Source organism: Phyllostomus hastatus, unplaced genomic scaffold (genome assembly GCF_019186645.2).
Source record: "Phyllostomus hastatus isolate PE091 unplaced genomic scaffold, TTU_PhHast_1.1 phas_scaffold_78, whole genome shotgun sequence".
NCBI lineage: Eukaryota > Metazoa > Chordata > Mammalia > Chiroptera > Phyllostomidae > Phyllostomus > Phyllostomus hastatus.
This window is the reverse complement of record NW_025334041.1, coordinates 43,425,133-43,452,661: the sequence shown is the minus strand read 5'-3', so window position 1 is coordinate 43,452,661 and position 27,529 is coordinate 43,425,133. Positions and strand designations below refer to the sequence as shown.

The window sequence follows — 27,529 nt, the reverse complement described above, 5'->3', positions numbered from 1 at the left end:
TTGTATTTCAAATGTTGATTTTTACCATTCCCTGCTCCAACTCTTTTTTCCATCTCAAATTTTAATTTTGCCCTGTTTTAGCCTAGTTTTCCTCCCTCACTCTTAGTATTCCCTCTAACTCTATCATCTCAAAATCACTTTCCTTTCTTCTAGGCATCTCTTAAGTTCCCCCCCTCCACCCCGTTATTCTCATCCTACCTGTTAATTTTAGTTCATGTGTTGTTGATAGCACTGTGGTGGATCTTTCTCTTCAATTTGGTTCTTGTTAAACCTAATATGATATGCTCCCCTTCTCTTACTCCATTCTGCCATCTTCATTCCCTTTTTTCTTTATGATGTAAATTTTACTTTTCCATTGCTCCAATTCTCTACTCTTTTAAGTGTTCCTCCCTCTAGCTTCTTGAAATCATTGTTCTTTCAGTAGATCATCTCATATTCACTCTCCTCTCTTATAATAGTCTTAATCTCTTTCCACCCTTATTAATATTGGTTTATTTGCTGTTAATACAGGGACTGCAGGTGAGTGTTAGTTTTGTGGGTGTGAGTTTGTTTCCTGGGTTTTATGGTTTTGTTCTGGTAACACCTGTACAACAGCATAAGAGATGTGGTGGGTGAAGTGACCCTCAGTCAACCAGCTGGAGGGAAGAACCCACCAAAAAATGATACAACAACAATCAAAACCCAGTTATATCCAGATAGCCAACATAAACAGCATAAAGAGTATCCCAAAAGTATCAAGTTCAGGAGATCAAGGAGATTGCACCTATGAATTATACAGGTCTCCTACCATAGAAGTTTGTTGACACAACAAAGACAGGGAATCAAAAAATATCAATTTAAGAAGCAGAAACAAACAAGAAGAGTTTCCACAAAAATGGGAAGACAAAGAAACAACCCCTAATGGAAAGGAAAGGAGGAAACCCCAGAAAGAGTGCTAAGTGAAACGGAGGCAAGTAAACTATCAAATATTGAGTTCAAAACAAAGGTTATAAGGAAGATCAATGAACTCAGTGAGATTACAAAAAACTACAGGGAAGCTATAAGGAACTTGCTGCAAACTACATCAGCATGAAAAGGACATAGAAACTGTCAACAAGAGCCAGGAGGAAATGAAGAACACAATTTCTGAATCGAAGAACACAGCAGAAGGAATCAAAAGCAGGCTAGATGAAACAGAGGACAGAATCTGCAAACAGGATGACAAGGTAGAAAAAAATTGCCAGAAAGAACAAGAAAAGAAAAAAAAGAGTGAGAAAGAATTAAGAGGGGTTAAGGGAACTGCAGGATGACATAAAACATAATAACATCCATATAATAGGGATACCAGAAGGAGAAGAAAAGCAAGCCATAGAAGACCTGTTTTAAAAAGTAATGATGGAGAACTTCCCTAAAATGATGAGCGAAAAAGTCATACAAGTCCAGGAAGCACAGAGGGTCCCAATCAAGAGGAACCCAAAGAGGCCCACTTTAAGACACATCCTAAGTAAAATGGCAAAATTCCAAGACAAAGGGAAAAGCTTAAAGGCAGCAAGGGAGAAACAGGAAGTAACATAAAAAGGGGCTCCAATGAGGCTAACAGATACCTTCTCAACAGAAACACTACAAGCTAGAAGGGAAAGGCAAGAAGTATTCCAAGTAATGAAAAGCATAGATCTGCACTCAAGACTACTCTAACCAGCAAGGATCTCAATTAAAATGGAAGGTGAAATAAGGAGTTTCCCACACAAAAGAAGGCTGAAAGAATACACCTCCACCAAACCAGCATTGTAAGATATGCTAAAGAGACTGAATTAAGAAGATGAAGAAAAAGAGTGAGAGAGGTAGAAACACAGGTATAAAGTGGAAAAATGGCAATGAATAAGTACCTATCAATAATAAACTTAAATGTAAATGGATTAAATGCTCCAATCAAAAGACATAGGGTAGCTGAATGTATAAGAAAACATGACCTACACATATGCTGCCTACAAGAGACCCACCTCAGAATAAGATAACTACACAGACTGAAAGCAAGCATTTGGAAAAAATACTCTAAGCAAATGGACAGGGAAAAAAAGCTGTGGTAGTAATACTGATATCAGACAAAACAGACTTGAAAACAAAAGCCATAAAGAAAAATACAGAAAGACACTTCATAATACTCCAGGGAAGAATTAATCAGGAAGACATAAACATTATGAACATAAATGCATCTAACTTAGAAGCACTCAAATATATAAGGAAAATGTTGTGGGACTTCAAGAAAGAGATAGACAGCAATACACTTATAGTAGGAAATTTTAACACCATACTGCCAATAATGAATAGATCTTCCAAACAAAGAATCAACAAGGACATTGTGGCACTGAACAATGCACTAGATCAAATGGACTTAACTGATATATAGAGAGCTTTTTATCTCAAAGAAGCAAAAATACACATTTTTTTCAAGTGCACATGAAATATTTTCAAAAATAGCCTACATGATAGGACACAAAACAAGCTTAACCAAAATCAAGAAAACTGAAATCATATCAAGCATTTTCTTGGCCCACAAGGGCTTGAACTAACAACCCATCTCAAGGAAAACATTCAAAAACTTTCAAATTCATGGAGACTGAATAGCATGCTATTAAACAATGAATGGGCCAAGAATGAGATCAAGAAAGATATAAAAAAGTTTCCAGAAACAGATGAAAATAAATTCACAACAGTCCAAAACCTATGGGACACAGCAAAGACAGTCCTGAGAGGGAAGTTCATAGCGATACAGGCCTACTTAAAAAAGATGAAACATTTCAAATAAACAATCTAACCATACATCTACAGGAACTGAGGAACAACAAACAAAGCCCAGAGTGAGTAAAAGGAAGGACACAATCAAGATCAGAGCAGAATTAAATGACATAGAGACTAAAATAACAATTCAAAGGATCAATAAATCCAGGAGCTGGTTCTTTAAAATATAAACAAAATTGATAAGCTTTTACCCAGATTTATCAAGGAAAAGAGAGAGAGGACCCAAATAACCAGTAATGAAATAGGAGAAATTACAACTGATACCACAGAAGTTGCAAGAAAGTACTATAAATAACTATATGGCAAGAAATTTGAAAACCTGGGTGAAATGGACAAATTTCTAGAAAACTAAAATCCTCCAAAAGATCAAGAAGAAGCAGAAAGCCTGAAGAGACTGATAACAGCTAGTGAAATTCAAACAGTAATCAAAAACCTCCCGGCACACAAAAGGCCTGGACCAGATGGTTTCATGGGAGAATTTTACAAAATATTTAAGGAAGAGCTAACCCTTAATCTTCTCAAATTATTCCAAAAAAATCCAAGAAGAGGGAAGACTCCCAAACTCTTTTTTGAGGACAGCATCATCCTAATCCCAAAACCAGATAAAGACACAACAAAGAAAGAAAACTATAGGCCAATATCAGTGATAAATTTATTTAAAATACCAATAACATATTTCACAGATATAGAACATACATTTCAAAAATTTAAATGGAATCACAAATGACCCCAAATAGCCTCAGCATTTTTGAAAGAGAACAAATTAGGAAGAATCACAATACCTGATATCAAACTATATCACACGGCCACTGTAATCAAAAAGTCTGGTTTTGGCATAAGAACAGACACATAGTTGAATGGAAAATAACAGAGAGCCCCAAAATAAAGTCATGTCTCTATGGTCAATTAATATTTGACAAAGGGGATAGAAGCACAAAATGGAGTAAAAATAGCCTGTTAATAAATGGTGTTGAGAAATTTGGACAGGTACATGCAAAAAGATGAAACTCAACCACCAACTTAACACCATACACAAAAATAAACTCAAGATGGAAAAAGACTTGAATATAAGTTGTGACACCATATAAGTCCTAGAGGAGAACATAGGCAGGAAAATTTCAGATATTCCACACAGCAATATTTTCACCAACATGTCCCCAGAGTAAGGGATTTAAAGGAAAGAATAAACAAATAGGGACTTCCAGCCAAGATGGAGGCATAGGTGGACACACTGTGCCTCCTCGCACAACCAAGATAGGGACAACAACAATTTAGAAACAGAATAACAACCAGAACTGACAGAAAATTGATCTGAATGGAAGTCAGACATCCAAGAAGTTAAAACAGACCCATTCATCCAGACTGGTAGGAGGAGCAGAGTCGGGCAGCTAGGCTCCAGTCATGGCTGGGAGAGCAGAGAGCATTGGTATGGGGTGCATAAGGCATCCAGGGTGAGCAAGACCGCAGCAGGTGGACCCTGAGTGTGCAAGCGGCAGCTGGCAGACCCCAGCCTAGGGGTGGCAACCCAGTGAGGTGGCGATTGTGAAGCAAGGCACTGCGCGCAAACCAGGATCCCAGCGCTGGGAAACAGAGCCTCAGGACACTGATTGAAAACACCTGTGGGAGTTGAGGTGCACAGGGAGACACCCAGCCTTACAGGAGAGGTCCTTGGAAAGTCCTACGGTGTGCACAAGTCCACCCACATGGGAATTGGTACCAGAGGGGCCCAGTTTGCTCAGGGCAAGCAGCAGAAGGGACTGAGGTCCAACGGAGAATGGAGCAAGTGCCATAGTTTCCTCTTGACCCCACCCCACATACAACATCACAACCCAGCGACTAGGGTGCCCAGCCCTGGTGAACCTGTAAGACTCTACCCCTCATGTGTAACTGGCATGACCAGAGCCCCCCCCCCCAAAAAGATATGGCTCAAACAGAAGACCAAATGAAAGCACCAAAACCTATCCTTTTAAGCGACCGAGAGATAGCCAACCTATCAGATGCACAGTTCAAAACACTGGTGATCAGGAAGCTCAAAGAATTAGTTGATTTTGGTTGCAAATTAGATGAAAAAATGAAGGCTACAATAAGTGAAATGAAGAAAAATACACAGGGAAACAATAGTGAGTGGAAGAAAACTGGCTCTCACATCAATGGAGTGGACCAGAAGGAACAAAGAAACCACCACACAGAAAGAATGAAGAAACAAGAATTCAAAAAAATGAGGAGAGGCTTAGAGACCTCTGGGACATCTTTAAACATTCCAACATCTGAATTATAGAGGTACCGGAAGGAGAAGAGGAAACACAACAAGTGGAAAAGTTATTTGAACAAATAATAAAGGAGAACTTCCCCATTCTGGCAAAGGAAATGGACTTCCAGGAAGTCCAGGAAGCTCAGAGTACCAAAGAAGTTGGACCCAAGAAAGAACACACCAAGGCACATCATAATTACATTAGCAAAGGTAAAAATGAAGAAGGGAATCCTAGAAGCAGCAAGAGATAAGGAGACAGTCACCTACAAAGGAGTTCCCATCAGACTGTCAGCTGATTTCTCAAAAGAGACCTTGCAGGCAAGAAGGGGCTGGAAAGAAGTATTCCAAGTCATGACAGGCAAGGACCTCCATCCCAGATTGCTCTATCCAGCAAAGCTTTCATTTAGAATGGAAGGGCAGATAAAGTGCTTCTCAGATAAGGTCAAGTTAAAGGAGTTCATCATCACCAGGCCCTTATTTTATGAAATGTTAAAGGGACTTATCTAAGAAAAAGAAGATTAAAAAACATGGATAGAAAAATGACAGCAAACTCACAGTGATTAACAACCACGCCTAAAACAAAACCAAAAGAAACTAAGCAAACAACTAGAACAGGAACAGAACCACCAAAATGGAGATCACATGGAGGGTTAGCAACAGGGGAGGGGGAGGAGGGGAGAGGGGGAAAAGATATGGAGACTAAGTAGCATAGATGGTAGATAGAAAATAGACAGGGGGAGGGTAAGAATAGTATGGGAAATGTAGAAGCTAAAGAACTTATGACACATGGACATGAACTAAAGGGGGGGAATGTGGGTGGGAGAGGGTGTGCAGGGTGGAGGGGAGTGAAGGGGGGAAATGGGACAACTGTAATAGCATAATCAATAAAATATATTTTTAAAAAAGAACAAACAAATGGGACTTTATCAAATTAAAAAGCTTCTGCACAACTAAAGAATACATCAGCAAATGAAAAGAAAATCAACCATATGGGAAAATATATTTGCTAATGATACCTCAGATAAGAGTTTGATTTCCAAAATATATAAAGAACTGTCATGACTCCACACTAAATAGACAAATGATCCAATTTAAAGATGGGCAAAGGACCTAAACAGACACTTCTCCAAGGAGGACATACAGTGGGTCCAGAGACATATGAAAAGATACTCAGTATTACTAGCCATCAGAGAGATGCAATGAGATACCACTCACACCGGTCAGAATGGCCATCATAAACAAATCAACAAACAAGTTCTGGCAAGGTTGTGGAGAAAAGGGAACCTTAGTACATGGTTGGAGGGAATGCAGACTGGTACAGCCACTGTGGAAAACAGTATGGAATTTCCTCAAAAAACTAAAAATGGAATTGCCTTTTGACCCAGCAATTCCATTGCTGGCATTATACCCTAAGAATCCTAAAACACCAATTCAAAAGAACCTATGTACCCCAATGTTTATAGCAGCATTATTTACAATAGCCAAGTCCTGGAAACAGGACAAGTGCCTATCAGTAAACGAGTGGATCAAAAAACTGTGGTACATTTACATAGTGGAATACTACACAGCAGAAAGAAAGAAGGGACTCCTACCCTTCGCAACTAGGTAGATGAACTAGAGGGCATTATGCTAAGTGAAATAAGTTAGGCAGTGAAAGACAAACATATGATCTCACCTATAAGTGGAACCTAATCAACAAAAACAAACAAACGAGCAAAATAGAACAAGAGACATGGAAATAAAGAGCAATCTGACAGTGACCAGAAGGGAGAGGGGAGGGGAGTAATGGGGGAAAGAAGGGGAAAGGACAAGTCTAGGAACATGTATGAAGGACCCATGGACAAAGGCAAAGGGGTGGAGGATTGAATGTGGAAGGTGGGGGGTGGATAAGTCAGGGGAAATAGGAGGGGGAATGGGGACAACTGTAACTGAACAACAATAAAAAAGAAAGAAAAAGGAGAATGTGAAGAGCCACATGTAGAAAACACCTGGCCAACTGTGCTTCCATCCTTATGAAGAATGCCCCCAGAACTTTGAAATAATTTTCACATTGCTCTTTAGGAGTCCAAGAATCTTCAAATTCTTTTGTATTGCAATTCTTGTTATGCAATAGATATAGTTAATATTTGCTTTGGAAAGATATAGCAGCTAACATTAGAGTCATAATCTAATCTTTAGTATTTATTCAATAATGGGTTATATTTATGAGGACACTCAGATACATTAGAAATTTTAAATTTTTTTCTGGCATTCACAGGAGATGATATGGATGCACTTGGAAGCCTATTTCATTTTATTTGAGTTATAATGCCATCTGCTAAAACTCACTCTCTGAAAAAAGAACTGTTTTGACAGTATCAGAAAGGAACTTTGTGTAAAAAATAGGTACCTATTTTTTACTTAATTTACAAAGGACAACATTGTTTGCATTCACAAGGGCATTTTTCAAATTTAGTAGCCAATTAATGTCATTCTGTGATAATGAAAAAATAATCAGATTCTTAAATAAAACCCATCTCTTTTCCGTTTTAACTTTGCAAAGCATAACAAGATTATATTATATAGTACAAAAATTGACTCTTTCAAATTTTATTTTTGTATTATTATTTTTTTCTCATCACCTGAAGACATGCTTACTGATTTTAGAGAAAGGGGAAGGGAAGGAGAGAAACATTTATGTGAGAGAGAAACATAGTTCAGTTGCCTCTCCTATATGCCTGGACTGGACACTGAACTGTCAACCTAGGTATGTGCCCTGACCAGGAATCAAACCTGCAACTTTTTGGTTTATTGGATGATGCTCCATCCAACTGAATCACACTAGCTAGGGCAACTCTTTGAATTTGTAAATAGTGCCATCTTTCCACTATGAAAATGACACTATTGGCATCACCTGGACATTTGCTTCAGGTAATTTCTAATAGTGACAGTGAATTTGTGCCCAGTTATCCTTACCTAGTTCCCATTGTAATATGATGTTTGTACATTTGCGGAATGATGAATAGGATTTATGTTGAGTCAGAGACTGTGGGAGAGAGTGAAACAAAGTCAGTTTTAGAGGAATGGGCTCCAGGATCTCAAATTCTTTGAAAGTGTGTAGTGAGAATTGAAACTAGCGAGACATCTGCTCAGCTATTCCACAGACACATAGAGTAGACTCTATTTAACATGCTACATAAGGCAGGGGACATACACTAGCAGATAAGATCCTCGAATAATTTACCATGTACTTGGAGAGGTAAAAACATTGACATTTAAAAATAGAAATAGATCCATAAAGAGTGTTTATAAATGAAGGTACAGGTATGACTTAGTATACAGATATATTGTGTGATTTCACAATGTATGCCTTTAATTTGCAATAGTCTAATGGCTTTCAATGATTCTCAATTATAATCATAAAGGAAGCAAAGAAGAGAAGTGGACTGCTACTTGGAGAAAAAAATAAAGTGAGTTCAGGCACAGGCTAGGGAGAAATAGGTGGATGGATCAGTAGTTTTGCAGAGATTGAGCATAAAAATATATGCAAATTGAAAGATAATCATCCTGGTTGGAGAAGAGAATTTATGTTAGAAACTAATAAGAGAAAAGGCTATATATAATATAGATCAGTTGATAGAATGTTTTTGAATCGGTATTGAAGAGTCTTAAGTTACTGGACACTATTATAGTGTCAGAGAAGAGGAACAACATAATAGGTATATTCTGGGAAAGCCTTAATCAGGTACTTGCATTCTTGATATCAGCATCATGAGAACAAAGCATATGCCCAGAATAGTGCTTAAAATAAAATAGAAAAATGAATAATTAGAACCAGGAGATAAGTTGGTTATTCAGGGGGATTCCTGTATTTCTGTGGCTGCACTGATTTGGACCCTCTTTCCAGTATTTGGAGAATTCTCCACAACACCAGCAGTAGTGGGAGGTAGGTGCTATATCCAACTACAGAAGTTGAAAAGCCAAGATATTTTCCTTCTCTGGAAACTTGGAAGCGAGGGCATGGATCTGCTTTCAATGCAGGTTTGGGCAATCAGGCACACACACTAGGATTTTGAATCTGGAGTTAGGGAGGCAAGGAAGCAGAAATAGTTAGCTCTGAGAAGGTATCCCAGGTTAAGAAGTGACTAGGATCCTATTTTGGGACAATGATGCTGGGCAGAGTGAATAAAGGACAAATGTGAGAAACATTGACAAGGACAAATTGACAGATTTGGTAAATAGCAAGATATTGCTATTCCATTCTTGCTTTGCTTCTCTGTAGTAATATGTACATGACATTGCATAAAGAATAAAATAGAGAAACAAAATATTTGCAAGTATATACCCTGATGGATTAATAATAAAGTATTTGTGGAACATGTGAATATAATGTCTGTAAGTGTGACATTTCTTCAGAAAATATACTAAACTGAGGAAGTGGTAGTAAACAAATGATTTTTTAAATAAAAATATATTTCTATGGAGGAAAAAAGCAACCTTTCGTGAGTCACTATAATTTTTGACTATGTGAGAACCATGTTTATTGTTGTTTTTTCATTGACTTTTTTGTTAACTAAAAGAATTGACAGTTTTATTTTCATATATCACAATACAAATGAGAATTGCTTTTCTTTTTTGTCCCACTGCTCCCCTCCAAACCTTTCTCCGTTTGATAGGAAGAGGGAGTGAATCTTCCTTGTCATGCTGTTAGAAACACCCAGAGCTGTCCTACCTCACCAGGAGATTGTGGTGCTACAAGTAATGGACGACTGATGAAAACAGGCTCCCCCTCTCTCCTAATCTGTCTGGCTGGGTCATTCCTGGCCCAGTGGGCACCATCACTGGGGGCCCAGGCACCATTGGCATGTGACCTCCCATAGGTGGCCTCATTCTGGAGCAGGTCCCACTGGCATCATCCCAGGAGGAGGAGGATCTATCACTGGCCTCATGGGAGGACCCCTCATGGGGTACTGACATCATACCAGGGCCAGGAGGACCAGAAGGTTGGGGGGAGGTGGGATCATCAACCCTGCAGGAGGAGGAGCAGAGAATGAAGTAGGAGGTAACTTTCTTTGCTAAAAGGCTGCAGTTGTTTTGTCAATCAGACTCTGAGCCTCTTCTTCCACCCATTTATTTTCTTTTTAAAAAATATTTTATACTTGATTTTAGAGAGAAAAGAAGGGAGGGAGAAAGAAAGGGTGAGAAACATCGACCTGAGAAAGAAACATCAAATGGTTGCCTTCAGTGCAGCCCCAGGGGGCCACGCCAAACCTGCAACCCAAGCATGTTTCCAGGGCTGGAATCTAACAGGTGACATTTCAATTCGCAGGATAAATGCCCAATCAACCGAGCCACACTGGCTGGGCCTCTCCCTTCCATTTCTGATAATAGTCCTTTGCATTCTCTTTGTATTTCCTACCATTGCAGTGTGTTTTTCTCACAGATGGAGAGTCGTGGGTGACACGTGTATCATATTGTAGTAGTCGCAGTGTAACTTGGACGTGTTGCTCTGCAGGCACTGGCTATTCTGTTCCCATTTTCATTGACTTCTTAGCCTTATAACCAGCACCTCTATATCAACAGGGCTGAGACTGAATACTAGTCGTTTCCCCAACAGGTTTTCCATTTGCTCTGTATCAATGATTAGCACTGGAGATGCCATATGCCAAAACTGGAAATCTAACAGCCACCATGAATTTCTTCCTCCTTTTTCTATTTATTCATGAAGCCCTCTATTCCACCCCTTAATCATATCTCAAATAATTTCTCTCTCCTCTATTCCTATGTCTGTGGCCAAAATCTCATCACTTCTTAACTGGAGTTTTGCAATTGTTCCCTAATTATTTTCTTTGCCTGTACCTTCTCCCTTCCAATTCCCCGTTTACAATTACCAAAGTGAATATTCAACAAATGCAAATTCATTTATTCATTTCCCCTACTAGAAATCCTGTGGTGCTTTCGCCTTTGCTTTTAAGTAAAGTAAACCCCTTAGAATGGCACACAGTTAGATCTGCCAGGATCACATCTTACCAAGTGCACCTCTTTTCCCACAAACACGTTTCGTGCTCAAACTTTTGCTCCTGTTCAGACTTTACCACCATCCTTGACTCTTGCCCTTTGAATATGCTATTTCTGCTGCTGGAAACCTGCTTCTCACTTTCTTTCCTGGTTAAATTCTATTTATCCTTATGACTCAGCTAAGTGAAACCCTTCTTAAAAGGGTCTGCTGACCATCATTCTTAGCAAGGTAACCACAGCTGTACTTCTATAACTCCTGGTTCAAATGTCACAATCCTTATCATTTGTAGTATTATAGTTGATTTTCTCATCTTTCTCTACCATAGACAGCAAGGGCTGTGGGGACTTAGGTTTTGCCTAAAATAAGTCCTTAATATATATATATATATACTTTTGCAGGAAGGAAAAGAGCACATATTCCCTATGAAATCTGAAGGTTCTTCATAATCACACTTTACCATCAATACATAGTTCTCTTTACAAAGGTGAGAGAACATCTAAGGTATTTCCGTTAACCAGCACTTGGTCTACGAAGAAGCTGGATTTGTATGACACAATATATACAATTGTTTCCAAAATGTTTAGTGGTCAAAATGTCAGTTCTTTTGGAGGAGCAGAACAATTTTTTGAGCAACATTTTTGCCCCAAGGGAAAAGAATGTTCAGAAAGCTGCCTTGCCTTTTCCTTCAACTTCAAAATAGCTTTGTAACACACTGGATCCTTTAGTGACTCCTGTTTAATGCATGTATCTCTTGCATTGTGGGAAAAATAGAACAGAAAAGAAACAATAGAAGTACAAATAAAATAGAGGACATAGGAGGTTGTGAGATAGACTAAGAAAAATCCTTATAATTTTAAAGTCCAATGAAAAGAGAAGGGAAGATGGGAAGCAAGAAAAATTGATTAAAAGTACAGAGAAAGCCCCAGCTTTATGCTTACTGAGATTCAACCTCAACAGAGAATTGATATTTTCCCCAGCTTTTTTTTTTTTGGCTTTTTCCTTACTGTTCTACTCAGAGAATTAATTCTTTCATCTTCATCACTCAGCTCCTTAAGGTCAAGAAATATTTACAAGTAATCAAACATTTGACCACCACTTTGTAGGGCAATTTGTACTCTCTTCATTTTTGCAGTTCAAAATCGGGAGGAGATAGAAATGACCTACAACAGAAACTCTGTTATGTGATCTGGCACTACAAATATTTTCCTAGTTTAATTAATATATTTCAAATATTGAATTAACATGGAATACCACTCTAAGAGAAGAAGATTTACATAGTTGCTATTATTTTCTCTATTCCTTGCTATGAATTCAATTTTTCTATTAAAAAGAACTTGGAAGGCCTATCATGAATTTGAAAGGAATTCCAAGAATATAATAAAGTACAAATACATTCTTAAATATTTATTTTGTATAAAGTGGATGGAAGAATATAGTTTAGGAATAAAAATCCAAGATCCAGAAAAAAGGTCATGGAAGGTCATATTGATTCTAATAAGAATGCAAAGAGTGTGGAGAATATTAACTGTTTACAGAAAACAGAACAAGCCCTGGCTGGCGTAGCTCAGTGGATTGAGCGCAGGCTGTGAACCAAAGTGTCTCAGGTTCAATTCCTAGTCAGGCCACATACCTGGGTTGCAGGCCATGGCCCCCAGCAACCGCACATTGATGTTTCTCTCTCTCTCTCTCTTTCTCCCGCCCTTCCTTCTCTAAAAATAAATAAATAAAATCTTAAAAAACCAAAAAAGAAAACAGGACAAAATCTTTTTCTATGAGGTTGTATGCTTTTGGGTGTGGAAATCATGTCCTTGTCACTGTTGAATTTCCAGATCTAGCTCAGTGCCAGGAACATCGCATATATTCAAAAAGCATGAATTTGATAAATTGGTCTAGGGACAATTTGGAGAAAATACATCAATAGTTTTAAGATGACTCTTTAAGGTAAGTTTTACAGTAACCAATACAAAATATAATCTGCACACAGTAAAGTGATTTAAGAAAAGAACAAGTTAGATAAAATTGTACCCATTTAAAAAATACCCTCCAGTATGATTTAAAAAAATCCTAACTCTACACCAGGATCTACCATTTCATTGCTACCAGTATCTCTGACCTCATGTCCCACTATTCTCTTCTCTGTTTCCTATATTCTAGCCATTCTGCTTGGTATGTATTTCCCCCCTTTCTATGCCCTGAATGTTTCAAGTCAACTCCTACTTTAGGATTTTTACCTCTGCACTTTCCTTTACCTGGCATATTTTTCCTTAGAAACTTTTGTAGCTTGCTCCTTATCATTCAAGTTTCCTCAGCTATCCTGTGCTTCTAGAAATCTTGACTATCACATATAAAATAGCTACCACTCTCCTTCCATGCTATCTAATACACTACATTTATTTGCATTTTGTACCATATGAAATTTTACTTTTTTTTCCTGATTTACTTAATCTAAGCTCCATTTGAGCTCTGTTATGTTGATTGTAAGTAAATGGTCTCTTATTGAATGAATGAATGAATGAATAAATGTGAGAAATATAAAATGTTATAAAACTATGTTGAAGTAAAAGAATGATGTGATGCTTATAGGACTGTGGCATATAGAATCCAGGAAAGAAAAGAACATTGGCTTAAATCTTGGTTCTTGGCCCTAAAGGGAGAGTTCTATTAATTATGTCTCTTGATTAGCTCAGTATTGAGCATAAAGAAACCCTAAATAGATGACAGATATTATCCCTTAGCCTCCTACTGAGCAATTCAACTTTTAGGTGCAATTAATTGATGTGAGCTTGGAACATGTTGAGTGTGACATCCTAGATCATGGTAACTCTAGGATATAAACTAGTGGAGAGAGATGGAAACGGTTATTTTAAGAGCTGATAACAGTTTTCCATGGGAATGTTTATATTAGAGGAAATACCTTGATAATTTTGTTTGATTGTAAAAAACAAGGTAATGTCTTTGAAGTTTTATTTTTTAAAAAGAAGGCCATAAAAATAAGCATGAAGCTTAGCATGAAGAATTAAGATAAACTTAAGGGAGGGAGAAGAGTCAAAGGAGGATTGAGCCAATGATAACAAACTGATGTCAAGGTCATTAAAGTAATCATAAAAATAAAAATGTCTAATATTACATTTTAAATTTCTGTGCATGCATGTGCATGTGCACACACATGTGCACACACTGCCCAAAATGTTAATGAGTTCTGTTAACATTTTGCTTGGAAATTCCTTTCATGAGAAGTTTCTAAGATGATCAAGGGATAAGCCTTGTGGCTGGGTCGGCTTGGAGAGAAGAGCCACGGGACGTGAAATGCGAGTGAGATCATGAGTCAGTGGACAGGAACTTAGAGCTGAGGCAGGCCTGAGGCATATCGTCTCCTGGGAGCTCACAGAAACCTTGGATGGGGCTCAGGTACTGGAACAACACTATAATTTCTTTTGAACATTTACTAATATCCAAGGTTGAGATACAAAAATCAATAGGACTCCAGTTTCACCTATCACATGAATTCACTTCTATGAAAAAGACTAACAATGGTCATACTTCTATCTCCTACCAGGAAGGAGTTTCCATCCATTTCCACATAAATTTCCAAATATTAAGAAGCCTTAAAAAATAAGTAGATAATACAGTGTGGGGCAAATGTACATTTACAGTTGTGAGTACATGAAACAGTTTATTCTTGTATTATAATTTATTAATTATTGCATTATTTTCTACACAAACCACTGTAAACTTACTTTTGCCTCACCCTGTATGATTTTCTGTCCTTTTTAATTTCTAATTTATAGGGGAATGGAGTTATTATACTTACCTCTGATAACAATATTGGGTAGCATGACAAAGTAAAAATTAAACATTGTCTACAGAATGTAATGGTATAATTACATATCAAAAAAGAAAAAATGGGAGATATAAATTCTCCATGAAGCTGAATTGTGTGTGTGTGTGTGCTATGTGAGAAAGACCCAAGACTATAAATTGGCTATCTATATGCTAAGATCAGGTAGAAGATTTTTCAGAGAAATGTCAAAATGAATCAAATAAACCATGATCAGAGAGTCAGAAACCAAAATAGCAGTGTTGACTCAACTGACTCAGGTATTATGAGAACACTTGACATGACTTGATGATACATGACTGCTGATTTCATGTCTGGATCTTGAGGATGCATATTAAAGTTGCACATCTGAACCTGACTTTGATAGGGGAACTCAAATGTTAAATGTTTTAGCTTTAGTTATAGTTGATAGCTTAGTTATAGCTTAAGTGATTCAAGCATGTGGAAAGCTATTGTTCCAGGAACTGGAATACATGACCTATGTGACTGTAGGAGGTCAACAAGTAATTCAATCTTAGTGCCCCAGGGGGTCTGCAAATGATGGAGCTGGTATCTGAACCATTGTGTTCCAGGGAGGGACATTTGTGAGAATTGTTGATCAACAGTTAAAGGAGTAATAGGAAAATTGCTGCTGGACTGCAACTCATCTGATTAACCTTTTTTCAAAACCTCTTACCTACCCTTTCTTCTCCTTTTAAAAAGTTTGGCCTGAGATGAAATGTTAAGATGGTTTTTGAAGGTACATAAGCCACTATCTTCTCAGATCACCAGCATCTGAATAAAGTGCCCATAAAGATTCAATCCTTGTCTCTATTGGTTACGGTGGTGACAGGCAGCACAACTTCTGAGTTTTCTGGTTTCAACATCATTCTGTATTAACTGCCTCATAACATGCACTGTCTAAAAAGTCTCTCGTTAATTATTAGTTTATTATCTTTTGTTAATCTGGAACTTCTGTAATATCATGGTGATTTAGATGGCCTTAACATTCCCCTCAGCTTGACTGCATCTTAGAAAGGTTTCTTCGTATGGGACCCTGATCTCCTTTTCCGCAGAACATTTACTTTAGAAACTTGCAACTCTAAATGCTTTCTCTGTCTCTTTGAGATATAAATCTTCCACAACTCTCGAATGTCTTTCTTAAGGTCCTGGGAATTCTTTTCTAAAATGCAATCATCAAGAAAAATACCACCTGTATTTCCCAGTCTCTGTGGCATGGTAGGAACCTAACTTTGATAAGTGTCAATTAGCAAACAGAAATAGCCTAATTACTTTGATCAAACTTCCCTCTTCCCCAATCCCCACAGTCCTCCAATATTTTCCATTAGTTTACCTCAGAATTTAAAAACCCCTGCTTTTTTTTTTCAGGAGAGCTATGTTCAGTTTCTTTCTCCTATTGCAAAATAGTCTTGAGTAAAGCCTTCTTGTCTGTTTAACTATTAACTCTGGTGTAATTTTTCTTTAGTAATGGACTGATCTGTTTTCTCATTGTCTTAAATCATTTACTCTTCATATCAGGCAGTACTTTTCAGTCACTTTTAAATCAGTAAAAGACTTTTTTAAAAAAATTTGAGGATTTAACCATAAATGAAATGGGTATTCATGGCAGAGGTAGTGAATGATAGATGCAATTAGAACAAAAATAATCAGATTGTAGAATATGAAAATGCAAATAATTGGTTAATACCAAGAAGTAATTCAATGAAAAATACTCTCCCATTCTTCACCCTGAAAACATACACATACACAGTGAAACAGTAAGAACTTCTTAACCTAATACCACAAAATAATGCTCAAGTTTGGAAAATTTGTTAAATTCTTCTGCCAACTGGATAAAGCTTCCTGAAAAGCAGAATGTTTTTGATCATAGCAAGATTTCAAGTTCAGAATGCAAAGTATCGATATTCTGGAAAGAAGCACTGCTTGTACCAACAGAGCTACTAGTTTACAAAACACACACACACACACACACACACAAAAGCTAGCCATAGTATTTATAATGGATAAAAACAGAACCACACGAAAAAATTTTGATTATTAACATTTAAGGGGGAAAAACTACCCCAAACAATACATACAAAAATCTTAAAAAAAAAACCCCACCTAGGAACCATTGGGTTTGCCAGTTTTTAAGTAGGAAAAAAGTGTAACATACACATTTTGTTCATAAAGAAATGCCTGACAGCCTTTGGTTTGCTCAATTTTCTGACATCATTGTTCTTCTGATGATAAAACCTAACTGGTAAATCTAAAATGTATTGACCAATATCATTTAGCTTATTTGAAAACAGCAGGATATTTAAGATTCCCCAGAGAAAAAATTTTGCTCCTCTTTCTTCTGTTAATAAGGGCAATTAGAAACATAATGGTCCATTGTGACTGGAGGCTTCCTAGTTAAATCTTCTCAGCAGCAGCTGAAAGCTTCCCCACCTAGCTTTCTCTTCCAACAAAGATAAATATTCCATTAGCTACTTGCTTCAGTCATTTTAACTAAATTCAGACCAAATCATCTCTCATAAAATTGATTATGTTTTCAGTCTTATTAAACTAAAATTAGTTATTTAGTGTTAAGGTCTGATTTTTTAAATTAGTTGTTATTGGGGCTGTCAAAATGAATGAAGTGGAATTGTTTTAAAAAAGCAAATCTAAAATCATATCTTCAAAGCATAAAGCCAGTGTCATTTGCTATGTGGCACCATTTGCTGAGCATGCCCAGGACTGTGTTAAACATTACTGCTATTCTAGTCTTCTGAGCTTCTGTCCTCAGTACTGAAATCACTGAAAAGCAAGAACAGAATTTTACTAACTGCACACTCCCCACCCACAGCCACAGGCAAAAGATAACATTGGAGCAAACTGCAGCCTCTGCAAAACCAGCTGAAAGGTTCTGTGTAGCAGAGCCCTCGAAAACCCAGAGGCCATAAAGCAGCAATCCTCTCACCCTTTTATAATCCAATAAACACTGAAAGCCCCCACCCCTCATGGCTGGTGCTTATCTCCACACCTAGACCTTTTCCTCTCTTGGAAAAGCAAAATAAAAACTTTGCTCCCTGCATTTTCTTCTCTGTGAATTCTTTTATAGCCTGTGTCACTGACTACTCTAACATATCTTGTGCTTTTATTCACACAATTTCTTCATAAAAGAAAAGGATACTCTAGAGATGATTAGGGATGGACATGAATTAATTAAATCACTCAGACTATACTAAAATTCTGTTGGCAATATTTTAGGATGAGTTGCTTTAGTTTAAGATACATTTAGTCTATTGAAGAGACCTGGTCCATCATGCTATTTTTAGGTTTGAAATGATACATGACATCATCATCCACACATAACTGAGAGAAATATTTTTATGGCACCAGAATAAATTATTGACAATTTATGCTTGAATAGTCTTGTGGGCATTCCTCAGGTTTAGGGATGTATGTTATTTCCTTCAGTTGCGCAAATTCTCCTTGATGTCCTGTTGCTTAACACGATGTGAGTCATTTCTTTCTGAGGGCCTTATTTTTCTTACTGTCATAGTCAAATGTAAATACGACTAAGAAAATATGGCTAAGAAAAGCAGGCTTCTTTTTTCTGTATATTTCTCTTATAACTATAAATTCTTACATGGCAATTCCCCAGTCAGCTTCCATCTAGAGTGGTTTCAAATTTCCATTCATTTAAAAAATAACTTATTCTAACTCTAAGGAGACTTAGTATTGTGAAACCCTAGGGTGCTCTTAGTCTCTCCAAGGAATAGAAACAAAATTTCCTGCAGATTAAAAAGCAATAATAAAAAACAATATTTTTAGGATGTATCTAGGGTATGGGGAAATAACATGAAAGGACAGATTGATTTGGAATCATCAATATGTACCTGTAAACTTGACCTTGCTATAGGTATCGAGGACTAAAATTTTCCCACTTCTTGCAAATTAAAATGAAATATCTCATTAACTAATTTACATTTCTTTGATAATAGCTCCCTTAAATGTTTTGATGTGATTATTAGATATCTAAACTCTGTTTCTGCTGTTGAATTGTTATGTCCTTTGCTTATTTCCCTTAGTGTTCTTTAACTTACTAGACAGTTTTACTATGTAAGTTTTTCTATGCTTTCTTTTAGTTGTAATGTATATTCAGAAGTTTTGATAACCTTTTATTTTTTTTCAGGTTTCTTGCTTCACTCTTAACTAAAGGAAGATATTGTTCAGGCACTTACACTTCTACTTCTTTTAATAGATGAAATTTATTGTGGAATAAATCAATGAAAGGAACAGATGTTACAGTAGTTTATTTTTAATTTTATAGAATTTAGCATTTAAATGTTATGAATATTTCCTCATCTATAAAAATGAGAATAATACCAAAAGTGCAGGGCTAAGATAAGTATAACTGATGAGTATAGATAAGTAGTTGTAACACATTCCTTCCCTTCATTCTCTCCTGTCCTCCTTTCTAGATAACGTGTTTTAAAGAGTACGTCTGCACTGTTCTTCCTGCCTAGTCTTGTTGACTTCTGTACATCCTGTAGGCCACAAATGTTCTCTTCTTTCTCTCCTTATCTTGATTTCCAGTACTCCTATATTTGACAGAACTATTGCTTCAGCTTTTATGGCATGATTTTTTAAGAAGATTTTATTATATCAAAGTTTTTTATTCATATACTTGTCTCTACCACTATTGTGCATTTGCTGAGAAGTCTAGCACAGTGCTTGATAGTTATTTGTGTGTGTATACATGGGAGTAGCCTATTCTTTCTGCCATTTTATGTTTGGAATTTTCAACTGACGTTGGGCTATATGAAGTACAGTCTTAATCCCTATGGTGTAACAAAGTTTGCAATGACAGTATGCATTTGGCTGAAGGTTAGCATTTCAGTGGATTTCAGTAGTGATTGATTTCTTCCTTGATTTTAATGTGTAATACTACTGCCAGATAAGTAAGTTTAAAAGTAGATTAAATTATGTTAATCAATTAATTTTAACTCTTTGTCAAATTAAGTAGTAAATTATTTAGTGATTACAAATGTGTATTTGTAACTACCTGCATTAATAATGGGTAAACATATAGACTTACTATTCATATATTTATATATATACCTATGTAGTTATAATATATACAATATATGTGATAATATGCATGTATATATCATAATTTATATATAAATATACAATAAATAATATTAAAAGCAAGTTTATAAAATACCTTAGTATAGATTAATACATTAATTATCAAATTTGACTTTATTATTCTTTACCTTGACTCATTCTATGATATCATTTTTTGAAAAATTCAATTAACATGTAAATGATGTTTATCTCCACTTGGGAATTTTTAAAGAATTGAGTTCTTTGGCCACTGAGGACATGCTGTCCAGAAATAGCATTATTTCCTAAGATTTTAAATAATTTCAGACCACAGTTTTGCATCAATTTTCAGAAGTGAAATATAGATTTAAGGGTAGCAGAACAGGACACTCCAAAACATGCCACTTAGGCATGAGGATTATTTGAGCTGAAGACAATTGAGAAGAAACAAGAAAAGTTCTCTGTTCTTTGCCTTCCCCCTACTAACCTAAAAGTGAGACCCACTTGTTGTATGTGTGCTCATCCCCTCAGTCCCAACTGTGAAGAATAACAGTTAATCAATAAAGACAACTCAACACCCTTATCAGTCCAGAGATGAGAGGAATGAACAAATCATGATAAAACCAGCTCTAATTTACCATTAGTTTCCCTGAAATATCTGCCTTCTCACAATTTGCTACCCCTGGAAGCTCAGAGTCCTTTTCCTTTATCTTGTCACTTCTCTACAAAATTATTGTTGCTTACTAAAATGCTATATAAACTTAAATTTTTAACCACCGACTTGAGTTACCCATCACTAAGTACTCCCATGTGTATGCAAGATGCACCTGTTAATACATTTGTTTGTTTTTCTCATGTTAATCTGTCTTTTATCCTTGTAATTTGCTGAGCCCCAATCAGTAAACCTAAAATGGGCAGAGGAAAAGGCATTTTTTTCTTCCCTACAGATTCAACATTTAATTTACACAATCTTTCATTTAAGTACTCCTGTATTCTTTTCAGTACCAAAACTTCTATTAGATACTTCCAGATGCAAAAGCTAAAATAATTTTATTCTAAAAGAAATTTTTTTCTAGCTCTAATATTTATTTCGGTAGGAATAAAATCAGTCAGTTAAGTACATGTCTCAAAATACAAAAAGCTGAATGTATAATTCTCAAGCCTAAGACTTAGACAATAGTATCCTCTCTTTTGATCAATTTGTCTATAAAATCAAGCAAGCCCTATTTTGTTTTGTATTGGCTTTCTTTTCAGATCTCACCCAAGAATATTTCAAGATATAAAAAGTAATTCTCTTTCAAAACTATGTAATTTTACCTGCCTTTTTCAAATTGTGTACTAAATGTGGCAAAAACAGTTATATAATATTAGAGAAGCCTGACAATTATAGAAAAAATTTCAACATTACCTGTTAGTTTATCTTAACACAAATCTATTTTAGCCTTTTTTATTGATTGATTTTAGAGAGAGAGGGGAAGGGAGGCAAGAGAGACACTCCCAAATTTGCCGTTCCATTCATCTGGGCATTCACTGGTTGATCCTTGCACGTGCCCTGACTGAAGATCGAATCTGCAGCCTTGGCACATTAGGACGATGCTCCAACAAACTGAGATACCAAGCAAGGGCCTATTTTAGCCTTTTTAAACAAAAATATTTGTATTGTTTAAAAATACTAATCATCTTAATATGCTGTTTGATGTTGGGAACCGCCCTGCCTGGTTTCAGAAGCTGTAACTCCCCATGACTAAGGCTGAGTGAGAGACCTAGGGATCCTAAGCCACTAAGGAGGCAAAACTTATCTCCCTGACAGGGGTGACACCTCTGCCCCCTTTACTTTGCCCTGACTGGCCCCTAATGCTTGATCAGTTAGCCAGAGACAGGTAAGATTCCTCAAAGGAGAGATGACCTAAGACAGGCATGGCCATGAAGGGGCTCCAGGGAAGGATTGGAGGGTTATAGAAAAAGGGGATGATGGGCTCTCATCCCTCAGCTTTGACATAGCTTGAGTCCTCATTCTGTCTGCAAAAAGTCTCCTCATCTCTTGGCTGCCTTACTTTCCCTGCCTGACTTAGGCCTGAAACAATGCCTAAAGCCTGAAACAATGCTGGAGGTGGTACGGCCCTGTTCTGGAAAGGGCACGTTCCGTGGGGCAATCAAGCTTAAGAAAGAATGCATAAAATCCTATGAAACCTATTTTGCTAATAACCTCAATTTAAATAAAGGTCCAAGAATGAAATGAGTTTGTTCCCCAAAGTTTTATGGCCCTCTAGCTATCTGGCCCTGACTCAAAATAAGCCCTCAGAGTTCTATGAATGTTATCTATTGTTTGATCATTACTATCTGACAATGACTGATCAGCTTTATGTATTTGCCCTGTATTCCTATGCAAATAAACTCAATAAAATCCAATTGAGGAAAAGGCTCCTGCCGCCTTTCCTCCCCAAGCAGATCATGTCTTGGTAGACTTATGACTTATTCTCATCTGTGGCAGCTGGGGGGCCTTCTGGGCAGAGCCCCCACCCCCCGGTTGATATAACTTCATAAACTCATATTTTCACACATTTAAAATATTCCTAATAGTTGTAAATAAGCCTGGCAAATGGATTTTTTTTTCATTAAAGACAGTAAGTAAATAATTGTCTACAAAAGACAATAATTCTATCTTAAGTTAATACCTGTCCAATGTGCCTAGAAAATATTTATATCTTTTTGATAAGAAATATACTGTAATACACAGAGAAATTGGGAATTTGTGAATAGTTTCATAACACATCAGAATTTAGAATTACCTTCAGTCAGAGGGTCATAGATAAAAAGCGCTTGTCTAATTATTTGCTTGTTATATGTAAAAGTTTGAAAAATAATTCTACAAGCCTAAATTATCTTTGCTGAAAATGACTATCTAAGCCCAGTGATAGACAGCGACACATATTAAAGACAGCAAGTTACATACTACATATATATAAATAAGGAAAGAAGTTTAGATTTTCCAAATAGCATTTTAATTCTAATGTGTGATCAAGAATTCATGACCCAGCCTCTGGTATGTTCTCACCTCTAGCTCCGTTCTAGCACAGATGGTAAAAACTTTCCCTAAAAAGAAAATAGGATTTAAATTCAAACTCCAAGGTATTTCCTACCTTGATCCACAGTTTATATGTCAGTCTGAGTTCAAATACTTGTAAAATTTTAAACACACACACAGAAGACACATCTTTTTATTAAAACGTGGACATAAAATTAATTCTCCATTTTTCCCTTTGGACTTATAAAGTATAGTATAGTAAAACAACTTCTTTTGGAAAGAAAATATGATTTTAAACTGACACTGCTGGCTGAGACAGTAATTTATGAGTTTTCTGTGAGGATGAAAGATAGACTGATATTAATCATTCCTACATATTGTTATAGGTTTATAGTATAACAATTAGCATTTATTTCATTTCTACATTATATAAAACTAGACTTCATAATAAGTACTATGATAAATTCATTCTTTTCTCTCAGGATAGCCAGTTCCTCACATGACAGCCCTGAGTGTTGCTGTGAAATTTGTACAGCTATGGTAAGGATAAATCTGGGAGCTCTAAAGATTTTTAAAAGTAGAAGAGATATTCAATGTCCACTTACACATAATACTACATAGCTTCCCACATGTATAAGTATGTTGTAATATTTGTTGGCCTTTATGTAAAATTATACCTACTACAGGGATTTTCTTAATGTTTCTTTATCATGCTGTAATGTCATAGATATATAGAACAGGAAATTCCCATAAAATCCTCTTCAGAAAAAGCAGTAACAACTTCCTAAATATTCAGATCCAGCAATGTTTTCTTAACATTACTCATATACATATGCTTTAAGATGCAATAATTTCAGTAAAACAACAGTGTGACTTTATTTGGAAATAAGTCTCCTACAAACTCAGGTATGAATTCTGTGCTCTGGAGATAAGGAAGGATCTGGAGAAGTCATGCAGTCTTTCAGAGCCCTTCAGGCTACACGGGACTTGGGTTTTGTTCACTGATGCTCTACTCACTAGGTTCAGTGAAACAGGCATTTGTCAGAGCATGTTGTTCTAGAATGAAAGTAGTGGGTTGGTGTACATTTTTGAATAGTCAGCTTTTGTTGAAAGGTATTTTTACATCCCCAAACCCAAGTTATATTAGTAAATGAGTAAAATGTATTTAATGTTTACTTTTATGGATTTCACAAAATGTCCCTCATGTCTTCGGGTCACATTATGAGGCCAATAGACTCACTGGGGATGACGTGGATCTTCAAAAGCTTTCCAGAATAGTTTAGTAGAGAGTTAGTCAAGTTCCCAAACTGAACATGTTTTGGGTTGGCAAGAGATTGAGCTATTGTCTTTAATCATCCTTTGAAGAAAGATTTGCATATTTTAATTTGCATCTCTCTGATAGCTAGCGATATTGAACATTGTTTCATGTGTCTTTGGATTTTCTGTATGTCTTCCTTGGAGAGGTGTCTGTTCAAGTCCTTTGCCCACTTTTTAATTGGATTCCTTGTCTTCTTAGAGTGCAGTCTTGTAAGTTCTTTATATATTTTGGAGATTAAACCCTTGTCTGAGGTATCATTGGCAAATATGTTTTCCCATACAGTTGGTTCTCTTTTCATTTTGATACTGTTTTCTTTAGCTGTGCAGAAGCTTTTAATTTTGATGAGGTCCCATTTGTTTATTCTTTCCTTTATGTCCCTTGCTCTAGGGGACAAGTCAGATGCAAATTAAAACAACAATGAGATACCACTTCACACCAGACAGAATGGCCATCATAAACAGAGCAACAAACAACAAGTGTTGGAGAGGTTGTGGAGAAAAGGGGACCCTAGTGCATTGCTGGTGGGACTGTAGACTGGTACAACCACTATGGAAAGCAGTATGGAACTTCCTCAGAAAACTAAAAATGGATCTGCCTTTTGACCCTGCAATTCCACTGCTGGGACTCTATCCTAAGAATACTAAAACACCAATTCAAAAGAACCTATGCATCCCAATGTTCATAGCAGCACAATTTACAATAGCTACATGCTGGAAGCAACCAAGATGCCCATCAGTAAATGAATGGATCAAATAACTATGGTACATTTACACAATGGAATTCTACGCAGCAGAAAGAAAGAAGGAGCTCCTACCCTTTGCAACAGCATGGATGGAACTGGAAAACATTATGCTTAGCAAAACAAGCCAGGCAGTGAAAGACAAATACCATATGATCTCACCTTTAACAGGAACCTAAATAACAAAACAAAGAAATAAGCAAAATATAACCAAAGACACTGAAATGGAGGACAAGCTGACGGTGACTGGAGGGGAGAGAAGAGGGAATTTAAGGGGACAGTGGGAAGGGTTCACAGGAACAAACTTAAAGGACACATGGTCATAAACTAAGGGGAGGGTGGTAATGGGAGGGAAGTGGGGAGGGTAGGAGGGGGGACTGGATTGGGAGTAAAAAGGAGAAAACTGTATTTGAACAATGAGTAAAATTAAAAAAAAAGATTTGCATATTGACAAAAACACAGGATAAGAACATTGCAGCTAATAGGACTACATAGAAAATAAAAGAAGCTTCAGTGGTGCCTTTTATTGAGGGGGATTTGTGTTTTTTTTTTTAGTCTAAGCACAGCCGCTTGACAGCTGGTTTTTCTCCTGTGTGCTACAGAGCATGAGTGTTGGCAGAGAGGTCCCCTGGGAACTTTGCACTTTGTTGCCAGAAATGAGCTAAAAAAGCACGTTCTTTATTGAAGCAGGGCAGCCTGACATGGATTGACCTTTCTGCTTTAAGTACTTGCTACAGACCAATGCAGATGTCTCCAGGTAACAGGTGACTTCCTCCTCTCTTCTTACAGGCTATTTTTATAGACATTTTATCTTCTTTTTCTTTTTTTTAAATTTAGCAATTACAATGTATTGTCAAGTATCTACTCTTTGGTTTCTCTCCCTCATTATAGGGAGAGTCGGGGACTGAAGTGGGGGGTGGGCAAGATTCACAGCTTCTAATTTGTCTTTGATACCTACAGTCCAAATGAAGGAGAGAGTGAAAAGGGTGGAAATGATGCTGGTTTAGTAATTGAAGACCTGCTACCCACAATGCACTCATTGCCTGTCAAAAAGCTTAAACCCAGCCAATTAGAAAGTATAGACCCCTGCCATCTAATTTGGTAAACATTATGGTTATGGGCATTTGAAGAGTGGCTGATTCAAACTGAGATGTGCTGCTGTACTGTAAGTGTAAAAGACACACATGGAGTTTTGAAGACAGTAAAATATATGATGTAAAACTTTAAAAATAATCTTTATGTTGATTACATGTTGAGATGACAATAGTTTGGATATATTGAGTTAAATACATTTTTAAAATTGATTTCATGTTTCTTTTTACTTTTTCTAATGTGGCTTTTAGAAAATTTAAAATTATATGTGTAGCCCATGTTGTATTTCTATTTGATGATTATACTATAGAGAATATATAAATTCACCTTGTAATTGGAAAGGGTAGAGGATGAAGGTAAAATATCAACAGTGATAATAAAGGCAATAGTATGGAATAGCTACAAAGGCACTGCTTAGCAGTCCATATGCATTATTTTATTTAATTTTCACAGGTGTTTACCTTTCCAATACATTTTCATAGCACCTCATGATAATAATACTTATCATGATGTATTATAATTTTTCTGTCTATAATGGCAACTAGTTACAGATGCCTTTAAGGCTGGGATCCTGGTTTATTATTATTTTTCTTCTTGCTGTCACAACCTTATAACAGCATGATTTCTAGTACATAGACTGTTCAGTAGATTTCAGATACCTGAAATAAATAGATACCTAAAAGAATGAGGGAAAAAAAGTACTTTTGTTTTATAGATGAGTAAGATAAGGCCTTGACTAAACTGATGACAATAACATAAATCTAAGACCATCAGATTCAAAGCCTGTTCTTTCCTACTATATTTCAGGAGCATTAAAAATAAAAAACCAATTAGCTCAGTTACTTTGAAGAACTGAGAGGTAGAATAAGTGAAGAAAATAAAACCATCAAGCCTAATCCATTTACTTTTGAACAAAGAACTTTATTGCAGATTAGTGGTTCTCAACTTTTTGGTATGCAAGAAATTTTTTTAGGGATCAGTTTGTTAACTTACATGTTTACAAGCTTTATTTTTAATATCGGCTATACAAGAAAATGTATAGCAGAAAGCTATTACAAAAGGAGTAGTATGTATACGGATGAGATACAGATTTACCTACCTGGTTTTAGAAGAATTTTTTGCATATATGTGCTCCCCATCATGTTCTTATCCCAGCCTGTGGCCTGTTACTATTGAAAGAACTAAATTTTATTTTAAGTTTCATGGACTTGTTATCCCCATTGTGCTGAGATCCTGGAAGGAGAATCACCAGTTAATGGAAGAACATGTAAAGGAGATGGACTGAGTCCAGGGTCACAGCAAGGCAAACAAACAAACAAGTAAATAAACATACAGCAAGGAGACTCAGTGGTGCTTTCATTTATGTTCTCACATCTTGCTGCTTCCACAACTTAAAACCAAAAATTTATGTGAT

General features: G+C 36.5%; 1 protein-coding gene and 1 pseudogene across 3 annotated transcripts in view; both read right to left on the bottom strand.

Annotated features, from left to right (window-relative positions):
- The window catches only part of MAGI2 (membrane associated guanylate kinase, WW and PDZ domain containing 2), a 1,385,030-nt gene that overhangs the window by 346,058 nt on the left and 1,011,443 nt on the right, over positions 1–27,529 (bottom strand). The gene's annotated exons all lie outside the window — the stretch shown is intronic.
- On the bottom strand, positions 9,761–11,109 carry LOC123812068 (annotated as a pseudogene).